The 15736-nt window shown below is 36.8% G+C and overlaps 1 protein-coding gene and 1 long non-coding RNA gene across 2 annotated transcripts in view; both read left to right on the top strand.

The window, feature by feature from the left end:
- Positions 1-14484, top strand: part of LOC145723449 (uncharacterized) — a 92174-nt gene extending 77690 nt beyond the window's left edge. Inside the window, exon 3 of the long non-coding RNA XR_014148510.1 lies at positions 14451-14484. This is a non-coding gene — a long non-coding RNA (uncharacterized LOC145723449). The remainder of the gene's footprint in view (positions 1-14450) is intronic.
- Positions 1-15736, top strand: part of LOC145723448 (uncharacterized) — a 1060322-nt gene that overhangs the window by 566930 nt on the left and 477656 nt on the right. The gene's annotated exons all lie outside the window — the stretch shown is intronic.

The raw sequence follows: 15736 nt of genomic DNA, 5'->3' as shown, positions 1-15736 counted from the left end.
AAAAAAAAAAAAGAAGATAACTTAATCCTTAGTCTAGCTTTGAACTACCAGCAGGAAGGTATATGATTTTTCATTATTTTCTGTTAGAAAAACAAAAGAGAACAAAAGATGGGGCAATACTATCTAAAATAAGTTATTTTTAAAAGAAAATTTCAAGGCTTCTGTATGTATTTTGCAAAGAAAGGATACTACGAGTAGATGATTCTTCTAAGAACAAACTTTAATAATTTCTCCTGTTTATGAGGATGTAAATGCTAGGATCTACTCTGGAAAGCTAAACTGCTTTACAAAAATGTTATAAAAGTCTATCTGCGCTGTGAGCAGAAGTAACCTTTCCAGATTTATGTTACCTTCAGAAAAAATTCATTTTTCTTTCTTTTTTTCTTTTTTTAAAGATTTTATTTATTTATTTGAGAAAGAATGAGAGAGAGAGCATGGGAGGGGGAGGGTTAGAGGGAGAAGCAGACTCCCTGCTGAGCAGGGACCCTTATGTGGGACTTGATGTGGGGACTCCAGGATCATGACCTGAGCCGAAGGCAGTCGCTTAACCAACTGAGCCACTCAGGCACCCAAAAAATTCATTTTTCTTATGGTTTTAGATTTTTTTTAATTTCAGAAAATCTGCTTGTGTTTGCATTTGTATGTGTGGGTTATGCTTAAAATTTACCTAGTAGATACTAAAATATGACAGAAATAGAGAGGAGTCTTACTTTTTCCTAATATTTATGTTAGGATCTGGAAAGGTATCAAACATCCATACTGAGCTGATATTCTAAAGCACCTTCATGGTGATATTCTTCTAGAGAGAGTAAACCAGACTCCAATAAACATACTGCTGGGTATTCACATAGTATGCATATTCAGGTTGGGAGAACATTGCTTTAAGATAAATTTGTTAATCACAGGAGTGAGGTTTTACTAAAGAGGAAAGTGAGGATTGAAAAAGGGGTGCAGAGCCTAAGGAGAAATAAAAAAAAAAAAAAAAGGAAAGATCTTACCAAAGGGAAGCAGACTAGGAACTCTAGAAGGCCTGCCTGTGGGGATGTTAACATTATCCAAGATTTTCCTTGGCCTTTGTTAACAGCATATTTACAATGTAGTTGCAAGAATATTTTTTCACTATGTTTTGAGTCTAGATATTCCCACATTTCTAGGTCAGAAAATGTGTGGTATCAGGGGAAATACAAAAACTAGGTAAGTAAGGGATAAAACTCAGCTCTGGGCTATATGGAACAAACCATGTCGTTTTGGGTAGTAACCATTCTTTTGGGGAGCAAGGTGACTAGACTGACTCAGAGCTATAATTGATATGTAATTGAGACCCTCCCAAATCCCTTCTCCTCAAATGTCCTTGAAGAAGATTGTTCTGGAAAGGGAAGGATGTGGGGTGCCTGGGTGGCTCAGTCGGTTAAGCATCCCACTCGATTTCGGCTCACATCATGATCTCAGGGTCATGAAATCGAGCCCCGCCTTGGGCTCTGCACTCAGCACAGAGTCTGCTTGAGCTTCTTGAGATTCTCTCTTTCCCTCTCCCTCTGCTTCTTCCCTGCTTCTGTGCTCTCTCTTTCTCAAAAAAAAAAAAAATAAAAGGGAAGGAAGGGATGTATACTTTGGTTGATTGCTCGTATAAAGAAACGTAAGGGTGTAGGCTTCTTGACACCAAGGAACTCCCAGATAATTTGTTTTTAAATGTCAGTTAAATTACCTAAATCAAATTTCCCTGTTAACAATGTTACATTCTCCAAATTGTTCTCCCTACAGAGGGAAGATCACCAAAGCAGTATCTCTCTAAAAGCATATTTAATAATCATATTTTCTAACTTAAGAATTCTTCAATAACTGATAGTAACCTGCAGGATGAAATCCGAACAATTTTGTAGGATATTGTAGGCTCTCCAGCTTCCCACCCCTTCCTTCTCTCTTATTTCTTTATCTTCTCCTTCAGGAAAAATTTCCTTTGGTCCATCTCCTACCCATCTTTTAGAATATTGTATTTACCAGTAGCAGCATCTATATTTTATTTCCTTTACTTGATTTTCTTCTCCACTAGTCTGTGATCTCCACAAGAGCAGGTATTATACCTTCCATTTCTATATTCTCAGAGCTTGGTTCCTTGGCTAACATGTAGTAATGAACAAGAAATATTTTTAAATACAGTTAAATGGCATATATATTTTCAATTTTTAAAATAATTTGGATGAAAATAAATTTTTATGGTATAATTAAAATATTAAAAATTTGGAATTGAAATTCATGCCTTTGAATGTGTTTTCACTTTTTAAAAAAATTACATCAAATCAGATAGCTAAATAATATCTAAAATATACTTACCAATATTTGGTAGATTAAAGGAAAGTTAGGATTAATGTTTTAGTGCTTTAGATTCCCTGCTTACCTTTCATTAAAGTTATTTAATTATGCATATTCATAAGCTTTATCAATAGAATGACCTTCTGAATCAAATTTTGCAATAGTCTTTTGTTCTTTAATTGGATTTGGATGATTTATAGCGTGACTACTGGAAAAAATGATTTTATTTTTATTTTTATTTATTATTTTTTTAAAGATTTTATTTATTTATTTGACAGAGAGAGACCCACAGCGAGAGAGGGAACACAAGCAGGGGGAGTGGGAGAGGGAGAAGCAGGCTTCCCGCGGAGCAGAGACCCTGATGTGGGGCTCGATCCCAGGACCCTGGGATCATGACCTGAGCTGAAGGCAGACGCTTAATGACTGAGCCACCCAGGCGCCCCTGGAAAAATGATTTTAGACTCTGTAGTGTTGATGTACACATCAGCAATGGGCATTTCCGATGTGTTTCAAATGGTAAAAGTAACCAAATAACCAAATAGGCTATTACTTTCTAGTAAGGAGATATCTTCTCTGGCTTTTATTTATTTATTTTTTGCCTCTCTAGATTCAGTTAGAAATTACAGTTAGAAACTCTCTAAGCATAGAATAAATATGCTACTTTTTTTTTTTTTTGTATTTCAGGTCTTTATTTAAATTCTTATTAGTTAACATATAGTGTAATCTTGGTTTCGGGAGTAGAATTCAGTGATTCATCACTTACATACACTTACATACAACATCCAGTGCTCATCACAACTGCTCTCCTTAATACCCATCACCTATTTAGCCCATCCCCGCCCACCTCCCCTTCATCAACTCTCAGTTTTTTCTCTATGGTTAATAGTCTCTTATGGTTTGCCTCCCTCTCTCCTTTTTTCTTTATTCCTTCCTCTATGTTCATCTGTTTTGTTTCTTAAATTCCACATATGAGTAAAATCATATGGTATTTGTCTTTGACTTATTTTGCTTAGCAAAATACACTTTAGCTCCACCCATGTCATTGGAAATGGCAAGATTTCATTCTTTTTATGGCTGAGTAATATTCCGTTGGATACATATACTACCTCTTCTTTATCCATTCTTCAGTTGATGGACATTTATGTTCTTTCCATAATTTGACTATTGTTGATAATGCTGCTATAAGCATCAGGGTGCATATGCCTTCAAATCAGTATTTTGTATCCTTTGTGTAAATACCTAGTAGTGCAATTGCTGGTCGTAGATTAGTTCTATTTCTAACTTTTTGAGGAAACTCCATCCTGTTTTCCAGAGTGGCTGTACCACTTTGCATTTCCACCAGCAAAGGGTTCCCCTTTCTCTACATCCTCACCAGCATCTGTTGTTTCCTGTATTGTTAATTTTAGCCATTCTGAGAGGTGTGAGGTGGTATCTCATAGTAGTTTTGATTTGTATTTCCCTAATGATGAGTGATGTTGAGCATCTTTTCATATGTCTGTTAGCCATTTGAATGTCTTCTTTGGAAACATGTCTATTCATTTCTTCTACCCATTCATTAACTGGATTATTTGTTTTTCGGGTGCTGAGTTTGATAAGTTCTTTATAGATTTTTGGATACTAACCCTTTATCAGATATGTCATTTGCAAATATCTTCTCCCATTCTGTCGGTTGTCTTTTGGTTTTGTTGACTGTTTCTTTTGCTGTGCAAAAGCTTCTTATCTTGATGAAGTCCCAATAGTTCATTTTTGTTTTTTGTTTCCCTTGCCTCCAGTGACATGTGTCATAAGGAATTGCTCTGGCTAAGGTCATAGAGCTTCCTGCCTATGTTTTCTTCTAGGATTTTGATGGCTTCCTGTCTCACATGTAGGTCTTTCATCCATTTTTTAATTTGTTTTTGTGTATGATGTAAGAAAGTGGTCTAGTTTCATTCTTGTGCATGTGGCTGTCCAGTTTTCCCTAGACCATTTGTTGAAGAGGCTGTCTTTTTTCCATTGGATATTCTTTCCTGCTTTGTCAAAGATTAGTTAACCATATAGTTTTGGGTCCATTTCTGGGTTTTTCTGTTCTGTCCCAGTGATCTATGTGTCTGTGTTTGTGCCAGTACATACTGTCTTGATTCAGGGTCTTTTGTGGTTCCATACAAATTTTAGGATTGTCTGTTGTAGCTCTGTGAAAAATGCTGGTGGTATTTTGATAGGGACTGCATTAAGTGTGTAGATTACTTTGGGTAGTATAGACATTTTAGCAATATTTGTTCTTGTAATCCATGAGCATGGAATGTCTTTCCATTTCTTTGTGTCATCTTCAATTCCTTTCATCAGTGTTTTATAGTTTTCAGAGTACAGATCTTTTACCTCTTTGGCAAAATCTATCTGTGAATAGATCTGTTGCTAACCTTATTAGTCTTCTCTTGTAAATTAGGGATTTCTTTCCCTTGGTGCTTTCAGGAATTTTTCCTTATCTCTGTATTTTGTGAATTTAACTAGGATATGTCTTGGTGTTGGTCTGCTTTTGTTGATTTTGATGGGAGTTATCTGCCTCCTGGATTTGGATGCCTGTTTCCTTTCTCTAGATTAGGGGAGTTTCCAGATATAATTAGCTCAAATAAACCTTCTGCCCTTTTCACCCTCTCTTCTTTTTCTGGGACTCCTATGATCCGAATGTTATTATGCTTTATGGAGTCATGGTGTTCCTTACATCTACCTTTGTGATCCAATATTTTTCTTTTCCTCTCCTTTTTAACTTCATTATTTTCCATAATTTTATCTTCTATGTCACTTATTCATTCCTCTGCTTCTTCCATCCTTGTGGTCTTTACATCATTATATCCAGTCAGTTTCACATCTCAGTTACACCATTTTTTTATTTCAGCCTGACTAGTTTTTAGGTCTTTTATCTCTGTGGCAAGGAACTACCTGGTGTTTTCTTTGCTTTTCTCAAGCCTAGCTAGTATCCTTATGATTATTATAAATTCTGGGTGAAGCATATTACTTATATCTGTTTCCATTAGATCCCTGGCTATCACCTTTTCTTCTTCTTTCTTTTGGGATGAATTCCTCTGTCTTGGCATTTTTGTCTAGGTCTCTGTCTTCTCTGTGTTAGGAAAGCCTGTTATGTTTTCTGCTCCTGAGAGTAATGGCTTTATTAAGAGGTTATATGCTGTCTAGGGCCTGGCGTATCAGGAAATGTTTCTGGTGTGTGCTGTGTGCACTCTGCTGCTGTGTTTTGGCTGCTCTATCCCTCAGGTCAGTCCTGTACAGTTTCTCCTTGCCTGCAATACAGGGTGTTTAGACCTTGTCCAGTGTTTGGTGAGTTGAACTAGTGTGCTCTGGTCTGCTTGTTAAAGGAGGCCAGATTCTATTTCCACTAGAGTTGAAGCTTTGCAGCACTCTATGGTCAGTAATGTGCTGCTTGTCGGGGTGGGGGTGTTGTGCTGGTCTTCCAGGGGAGGGGCCCTCTGCTGCTCTGGCTCTCAGATACACTTGTCCTAGTACAGAAGCACCTACAGAGTGCAGGCAGTTGGTGTAACCGGCTCAAACCTCCACCATTGGTGCTGTGCTATCGCTGAAGTTCATCCATGCTGCTGGGTTGTGTGTGTGGTGGGGGAGTGGCGCCCACTCTTCCCCGGTGAGGGGAGTTCATGCCCGCTACTATCTGGGAAGCCCTCACAAAAGAGCAAACAGTCTCCTCTCATGTGTCCCAGGTCTCCCTCAGATCCCTGCCTTCACCCTGTCTGTGTCTGGGCTCTCTGCCTGCCTGGCAGTGTAGTATACCTGTGTTTTATCTCAGGTATGCTGGCTGAGTTTTAAAACTCCAAATTTTAGGGACCCGGCGCAGGGTGTAGCTGTGCTGATCCTCTGGGGGAGGGTCTCGCTGGGCTGGGACTGGTGCCTGTCTGTCCCATAAGGGGAGTTGCACTAACGTGCACCACAGCTTGGAGTTTAAAGCGGAGCAAAGGGCCGGCATCCAGGTTAGCTGCCCTCAGCCTGTGTCTCTGCCTCTATGCTAATAATGCAATGATGCCTGCCAGCTATTTTGTCCCCTGAGAAGCAGTGCCATCTCTCCCAAACACACTCAGTAAGGGGAACTGTCTGTCCCAGTGCATCCAGGGAATCCTGTGACCACCCTGTCTGCTCCTGGGACTCTGCTCTCCTTCTCCACAGGAGCACCACTATGCCTGCCAGGCTCCACCCTGGCCACTGAGCAGACTTCTAAAACTTCAGTCTTTGAGTTTTGCTGATTGTAAGAACTCACAATAATCTGCCTCTCTCATTTTCCCAGTGCTTTAGGGGAAGTGTTTTTCTTGTGCAATCCCCTGTGCACTGCCTTTCTCTCTCTCCTCTTTCTGTGATCAGGGCTTCCTCCCCTCTACAGCACCCATGATTCTTTTCTCCCCCAAATCACATCTCTGCACCTCCTACCTTTCATGATATGGCCTCTTTTTTCCCTCTAGTTGTGCAGTTTGTTCTCTCAGTCCTTATAATGATTTCTTGGGTATTCAGGATGATTTGATATTTATCTAGCTGTGTTTGAAGGATGAGGCAAACATAGGGTCCCATTGCTGCTCCCCCATCTTTTTTTTTTTTTTTAAGATTTTTATTTATTTTTATTTGAGAGAGAGAGAATGAGAGAGAGGGAGTACATGAGAGGGGGGGAGGGTCAGAGGGAGAAGCAGACTCCCCACTGAGCAGGGAGCCCGATGCGGGACTCGATCCCGGGACTCCAGGATCATGACCTGAGCCGAAGGCAGTCGCTTAACCAACTGAGCCACCCAGGCGCCCCTGCTGCTCCCCCATCTTAACTCCTCCCAGAATAAATACACTTGTAATAAGCTGGAAACTCCTATTTCACTGAATACTGCAAAACATCTCTTATTACAGTTTACAGTATTTTGAACTTCAGTGAAAGACAGTAAATTGTAACTTCGTTTATTTATTTATTTATTTATTTATTTATATTTTTTTTAGATTTTTATTTATTTATTTATTAGAGAGCGAGCGAGAGAGAAACAGCGTGAGAGAGGAGAGGGTCAGAGGGAGAAGCAGGCTCCCTGCCGAGCCGGGAGCCCGATGTGGGACTCGATCCCAGGACTCTGGGATCATGACCTGAGCCGAAGGCAGTCGCTTAACCAACTGAGCCACCCAGGTGCCCCGTTTATTTTTTACTTTTTATTTTTTTAGTTTGGTTTTTAGTTTAACTCTTACAGGTAACAATGATGTTTTTGCCATTTTTAAGAAGTTATAATTATAATGCAGTTTGAAAAATGACAGTTTTTCTTAGTTTTCAAATAAAGAATTTCCACTTATACTGTTTATGATAAGATCAAAACTGGCTTTTATTTATTTATTTATTTATTTGACAGAGAGAGACACAGCGAGAGAGGGAACACAAGCAGGGGGAGTGGGAGAGGGAGAAGCAGGCTTCCCGCTGAGCAGGGAGCCCCATGCGGGGCTCGATCCCAGGACCCTGGGATCATGACCTGAGCCAAAGGCAGACACTTAACCGACTGAGCCACCCAGGTGCCCCACAAAACTGGCTTTTAAATTTAAATTTTACCTTCATGTTTTTCTAAGTTTTGATATGTTTTTAAGTTGTTCACAGAAGGAGATAGTTATAAAGGTATAACTACATCATAACAAAATTAACTCAGAAATCTTGTGCTTGATGACAATTCAATCAACCCAGGTGTGAGTTAGCAAATTGCAAAAGCATTACCTTTTTTGAACTGATGATGAGTATGTAAGAGGGTAGTGGCCAAAATTCATCCAACTTTTGACAAAACCAAAACAAGACAATTAAATATTTCTGTAAGAAGAAAAGGTTTTGATGATGGCTTTTTAAAATTATTGTAATTTTAAGGTTTTGAAAGAAGTTAGGATATTTAAGAAAGCTTCTCAGCCAGAACTAAAGAAAGATGGTATGCATGTACAAGCATAATGATTTTTTCCTTTACAATGCTGGGCTGTACAAGTCTAATACAGTGAGTTTGGAAGTGGTGGCCTGGATCTTTCTTTATGTTTCTTCCTGAGGCTCTACAGCTTTCTTACCACTACCTGAAACAATCTGTTTTCTTAAGATAAGTACGTTTTTTTAAGCGTATTTATTTTTTACTCAGAATAATAGTAGGCAGAGAAAAGCAATTCTCAAGATCTATTGTTAATTTTAATACTATACAGTTGAAGATGGTCTCTGTCATGGATTCTAAACATATGATATACTCAAATTCAAAGGTGATTGTCTGATTTATAATAAATGCTCCACCTGCATTGATAGCTGGGTTGTGTCAAGATCCTCTGAGGAGCTTCCCAAGGTAACTAGACTTACAGAATTAATTTTAGAATCTCTATTTAAGACAAATCTAAGATGATTCAGGAAGGAGTAATTGGCAGAGAAATTGCATCATGAGTTCAAGGCCTTTATTATTCATCAGCACTAGTTACTTGCCCAAAGATGATACTTTTGGGATAATTGTAATGGTATATAAGAATATAATTGTTACTTTGCTTTGGAGAATATTCATGTCCAAATGAGAATACTTATAATTAGCTGTGATTTCTCTTTCTCTCGTTAGAGATAACCAAATGATCCAGTTAATTTTACTTCATCTATTTTCTTTATTTAAACTCCTTTTCCTAATTTCTAGTGTTTTTTTTTTAAACTGAATTCAAGCCTACCTCATAGTCTTATGAGATTGTTTTTTCCAGTAACTTTCTGTCATCACCCCCTTTTCATATATTTTAGTCTATTCCATGTTTTGGATCCAGAGTAATTAAAAAAAAAAAAGTTATCATGTGACTGTCATAGTACAACTTTGGAATTCTAGTATTTCCAATCATGGCTTTGAAGGAGATACAATGTATTTAACGATAATTTTGTGGGTATTTAAAATCCTTAAGCTGGAGATTTCTGGTTTCAACTCCAACATATAAAGAGCTTATTACAACAAGAAAAAGTTGAATAACTGAAAGTTAGCCACTTTTCTTGGACTCATCTTCTTGGACACTGAGATCACAAGGCAAATCACTACCCTGAAATATGGAGAGACAGGCAAATCCAGAGAGTCACAGCTGAGATATGCTCTCTTGGATGGAGCAGAAGCCACTGCAGCAATAAATTGATAGTGACATTTAAATGTAGTTTTGAGGAATTACTGGAGGCAGAGTATGGACTAGAATGAAAGTGAGGAATTTTGGGGGATTCCATACTTTTATGAATTTTAACTCCAGAAACCCCACCAGGTTCTCCCTGTGAAGATCTGAGAAAGATCCTTTAGTGACTCTGGCAGGGGAAGGGGAAAAGTAATCATGTGAAATGATGCTGAAAGCATTCTCCATAACAAATGCTTATTATAAGGGAAAAAGACTACCAGAGCCTATTCCTCCAGAGGGAAGGGTATTTTCCTGATTTCATCCCCCTCTAGTCATCTTGTCTTACCTATGGTGGGGGAAGTTAAGCAACACTTGTGAAGGACACAGCCCAGGGACACAGGTCCCCTGAAATACTGATTTTAATTTTAAGATCATAGGAAGCTTCCCATCTCTCATAACTTCCACTTCGTCATTTAGGGCTCTAGTATAACAGTGGTGGATTATAGCTGAAAGAATTCAGAACGTGGACATTATCTAAGGAGGAGTTCATACAGGATCCTGGAAACAACAAAAAAGACAAAAATAAGGAAACTAGAGCAATTTCAAACCTATGACACTTACAGTTAACATTAAATGCAGCCCAGCTCCTAGCCAGAGTAACAGAAATCCTCAAATGAAAGGTCTGTTTACCTTAGTTCTTATTATCCAGCACATCATATTTATCATTCAACAAAAAATTACAAGGCATACTAAAAGGCAAAACACACATGGTCTGAAAAGACAAAGCAATCATCAGAACCAGAATCAGATATCACAAAGATATTGGAATAATTAGAGAATTTAAAATAACTATGATTAATATGTTAAAGGGTTCAATAGAAAAAAATAGACAACATGCAAAAAAAGATGGGCAGTGTGAGCAGAGAAAAAGAAACAATAAGCATAAATTTTTTTAAAAATGCTACATATAAAAAAATACAATAACAGAAATGAAGAATACCTTTGATAAGCTTCTTAGTAGACTAGACACAAATAAAGAAAAAAAATCAATGAGCTTGAAGATATAGATCCTTATCAATTTGCTAAACTAAAATGCAAAGAGTAAAAGGAATAAAAAAACAAAATCAAAAACAAATAAGGACACCCAACAGAACAGAACATTCAAGAGTTGTAGGTAAATTTTTTAAAAAGTCTTGAAAAAAGCCAAAGGAAAGCAGATCATCTCATCCATGGAGAAACAAGGATAAGAATCACAGCAAACTCTTGTCAGAAATCATGCAAACAAGAGGAGAGTCTAGTAAAATATTTAAAGTGTTGAAAGGAAATAAACCCACCAGCCTGGGATTCTAATTCATTGGTGTTTTTCTTTAAAACTGTAGGAGAATAAAAACTTTCTCTGGAAAACAAAAACAGGGAGTCCATTGCCACTGGACCTACCCTGGAAGAAATATTAAAGAAGTTCTTTAGTATTAGAAAATGACCCAGGTCAGAAATTTTATCTGCATAAAGAGAGAGCATCAGAGAAGAAGTAAATAAAGAAACATAATCATTTATTAGTAAATATGTATTGGGTGATCATAGCATATGGGTAATTGAAATGAATAAGCCATGATCATAAAGGACAGAATACTGAGAATACTCTGTTACAGGTATTATGTGTGAAGCAATATAGTGTTTTCTGAGGGTGGACTTATATTGGTTAATGTACATTTGAATCTCTAGGGAAATCGATAAAACCATTTTTAAAAGTATAACTGAAATGCTAAGGAGAGAAAATTGAATCATAAAATGTTCCATTAAAACCTGAGAAGGCAAAAAAAAAAAAAGAAGAAGAAGAAGAAAGAACAAATGCAATGAATAGCAAACAATTAAAAACATGGTAGATATTAATTAAACTATATCAATAACTGCTTTAAATGTAAAAGGTCTAAATACATTAATTAAAAAGCATTGTTAGAGGAGAAAAAAATCCAACACATATATTTACAAGAAACTTAAATATAAAAAGGTGGATTGAAACTAAGGGATAGGAAACGTACTAACATAGAACATACTAACTAATCAAAAGAGAGCTGGAGTAGCTATATTAGTTTCAGACAAAACAGATTTCAGAACAGGAAATTGATCACAATTAAAGAAAGGCATTTCATTTGTTTCAGAAGTACAGGTCTGTGATTCAACAGTCTTACACAATTATATGTTAAAAAAAAGAAGAAGAAGATAGCAGGAAGGGAAAAAGGAAGGGGGGGAAATCGGAGGGGGAGACGAACCATGACAGACTATGGACTCTGAGAAACAAACTGAGAGTTCTAGAGGGGAGGGGGTGGGGGAATGGGTTAACCTGGTGATGAATATTAAAGAGGGCACGTACTGCATGGAGCACTGGGTGTTATACGCAAACAATGAATCATGGAACACTACATCAAAAACTAATGATGTAATGTATGGTGGCTAACATAACATAATAAAAAAAAAAAGAAGGACATTTCATAATAAGAGAGTTCTCCTGGGAGACATAATTGTCCTTAATGGGTATGCACCAAAATTCCCTAAGCCTAGTCCCTCATGCATAAAGCAGGAAACAAAATGTCCATTAGAGGATTTTGTGATATTAGAAACTGTAAAGTGACCACTCAATGCTTAATGTATCTTATTTTTTCTTAATGTAGTATATTTCCATTTACAATCTGTCCCCATTTTCATTTCTACTTTCAATTACTACTACTCTTCCCCAAGCATGCTTCCTGCATCCATGCCAATTGTCAGTGGTTTCAGGAATAGCCCACACTGTTGTATGCACTTTTCACGTGTAATTTCTTAATTTCTTGCAAATGGAGTGTTCTTCCCTGCCACCAAATTCAATCTGTTTACCTTACAAAATTTTCACAAACTTGCAAGAAATTGATAGTATTAATTGCTGTGTTCTCACTGTTTTCATATAAATTGTAGTTAACTTCAGTAGAACTTGTTTCATTGCTTTATGTATCATTCTTCCAATAAATTTTCCTCCCTTGTAATTGGAGTTTCTGATGTAGAGGGACAGCATGATATTTCATTTTTTATCCTTTGCACTTAGCAAAACAACTTGTATAGGACTGTGCTTAATAATGAAAGAAAATTAGATTACTCCCATTCCCTAAATATACACTGAATTTACATTTTTTTTTTGTACTTTTGCATGGGTTATTTTTCTCTAATTTGGATCTGTTTCCTCTCTATGGCTGATAAACTCTTATTCATAATTCATGTTCTTCCTCAACTATAACACTCTTACAGTGTTTTGTAGATGTTTAATAATTTTAGCTTCTGTGTTTAGGTTTATGATCCATCTCAAATCAATTTTTGTGCCTCATGTGTGAAGGGGTAGACATTTATTTCTCTTCTATTCTTTATCCAGTTGTTTCAATACACCACTTGCTGAAAAGATTTTCCTTTTCCCATTGAATTACTTTGCTACCTGTCAAAAATCATTTGATTGTAATTATTTAGAGCTATTTCTAGAATCTCTTTTGTTCCATTGATCTATTCATATATCTTATGCCCATACCACAAACTTGATTATGATAGCTTTATAGTAAATCTTGAAGTCAGGTAGTATAAATCCTCAAATTTTATTTCTCTTTTTTAGTAATGTTTGTTCTGTCTCGGTCTTTTACATTTCCATATAAATTTTATTATTCATTTGTCAGTAACAACAGAAAAGCCTGTTATGAAATTGATTGAAATTACATTCTATCTTTGATTAATTTGGAGAGAATTGATATCTTTACAATATTTATTTAAGGACATCTCTAATTTCCCTCAAAGTTTTGTAGATTTCAGAGTAGAGGTCTTGCTCAGCTTTCATTAGATGTATCCCTACATGTTGTTGTTTTTTTTTAATATTGTGAATGGTATTGGTTTTTAAATTTCATTTCCAATTTTTGTTACCACTTTGTAGAAATACAATTGATTTTTATATCGATCTTGAATCCCAAGACCTTGCTGAATTCATCTATTACACCTACTATGTTGTTAATGTATTTCTTGGGAGTTTCAATGTAAACAATTTTGTTTTCTGTAGACAAAATTCCCTTTCTCCTTCATTCTTTCCTTCTTTCCTTTCTCCTTCCCTCCCTCCCTCCTCCCTTTTTCCCTTCCCTTTCTCCCTCCCTCTCCCCTCTTCCTTCCTCTTTCCCTCTCCCTCCCTTCCTCCTTCTTTCTCTCTCTCTCTCTCTCTCTTTTTTTTTTACCTTAAATGCACTAGCTAAGACCCCTAGCACAAAATACAGTGTTGAATAAAAATGGTGAAGAGTACACAGCCTTTCCTTCTCCCAAATCTTAGTGGTGGTGAAGAATGTCTAATATTTCATCAATAAATTTGAGTTCAGCTGAAAGTTCTTCACATTTTTTTTTCAGATTGAGGGAGTTTTTGTCTCTTTCCAGATGCTAAGAGGGTTTTGTTTTGTTTTTGTTTTTTTTCATTAATGGGTGTTAGATTTTGTCTGATGAATTTTTTTGGCTTCATTAAGATAACCATATGACATGTCCTTTGTTCTTTTAAATGGATTGATTACATTTATTGATGTCTGAATGTTAATATAATCTTGAATTCCTGGGGGTAAACTCTACTTGGCCATGATATATTTTCTAATTATACATGTTAGATTGCTGGATATTTTTCCCACAGGTAATTAGCATTCTGATCACTTGTTTTTATATTTTCTCCCTCTCTGTAATTTCTTTAGGGTAATCTCTATCAAACTGTCATTAAATTAACTGATCATTTCTCCTGCAATCAATTTAATTCTAGTGTTTAATTCTGTGTTAGACCATTTTGTATTGCAGATCCTAGAATTACTATATTCTAGCAGTTTTCTTTTTTCTGCTGACATCTCCTATTTGTTTATTCATACTTTGTTCCTGTAAGTCCATGTATTTATTTAGAATAGTTATTTCATAGTTCAAGTTTACCAGTTACAATATCTAGGCTATCTGTGAATTGAAGTCTTCTGAAATTTTATCTTGATTGTGGGGTTCTAAAAAATCTAGATTTTTGCTTCTTCCCACAGGTCATCATTCTTTTATTGGATGCCACACGCTTTATGTCAAAGAACCAGGAGCACTGGAGTACGCATATCGTTTTGCTTCGTTTTCCCAGGGTATGCAACATTTTTTTAAGATCTAGTAGCTAAAGTGAGAAAGTGATCATTCAAATCTTACCAATTGTTGAATGATTTAGATTAATGGAGTTTATAGTTTTAAGGTGAAGCTCATTTCTGATTAGCCTAACCAAAAACATCCGGTCTGTGGCTGCTGCCAGCTGCCAGGGCTACAGAGGAGCTACTCTCTGTTTTATGAGAATTCAAATGAAGAGTCAGGAGAGTATTATTTTTATTTTATTTTATTTTATTTTATTATGTTATGTTAGTCACCATACAGTAATCATTAGTTTTTGATGTAGTGTTCCATGATTCATTGTTTTCGTACAACACCCAGTGCTCCATGCAGTACATGCCTCCTTAATACCCGTCACGGGGCTAACCCATCCCCCCACCCCCTCCCTCTAGAACCCTCAGTTTGTTTCTCAGAGTCCATAGTCTCTCATGGTTCGTCTCTCCCTCCAATTTTCCCCCCTTCATTTTTCCCTTCCTTCTCCTAATGCCCCCCATGCTATTCCTTATGCTCCACAAATAAATGAAACTATATGATAATTGACTTTCTCTGCTTGACTTATTTTACTTAGCATAATCTCCTCCAGTCCCTTCCATGTTGATGCATTGTACATATGGACCACATCTTCTTTATCCATTCATCTGTTGAAGGGCATCTCGGCTCTTTCCACAGTTTAGCTATTGCGGACATTGCTGCTATGAACATTGGGTTGCATTTGGCCCTTCTTTTCACTACATCTGTGTTTTGGGGCTAAATACCCAGGAGTGCAATTGCTGGGTCATAGGGTAGCTCTATTTTTAATTTTTTGAGGCACCTCCTCACTGTTTTCCAAAGTGCTTTACCAACTTGCATTCCCACCAATAGTGTAAGAGGGTTCACCTTTCTCTGCAACCTCTCCAACATTTGTTGTTTCTTGCTTTGTCAATTTTTGCCATTCTAACTGGTGTAAGGTGGTATCTCAGTGTGATTTTGATTTGAATTTCCCTGATGGCTAATGATGATGAACATCTTTTCATATGTCTGTTAGTCATTTGTATGTCTTCTTTGGAGAAGTGTCTGTTCATGTCTTCTGTCCATTTTTTGACTTGATTATTTGTTTTTTGGGTGTTGAGTTTGAGAAGATCTTAATAGATCTTGGAAATCAGTGCTTTATCTGTCGTGTCATTTGCAAATTTCTTCTCCC

The sequence above is a fragment of the Leptonychotes weddellii genome, chromosome 9 (genome assembly GCF_054177405.1).
Source record: "Leptonychotes weddellii isolate Sample4059 chromosome 9, ASM5417740v2, whole genome shotgun sequence".
In the NCBI taxonomy this organism is placed as follows: Eukaryota; Metazoa; Chordata; class Mammalia; order Carnivora; family Phocidae; genus Leptonychotes; species Leptonychotes weddellii.
The sequence above is the reverse complement of the archived record's forward strand: the minus strand, read 5'-3'. Positions and strand labels throughout refer to the sequence as shown.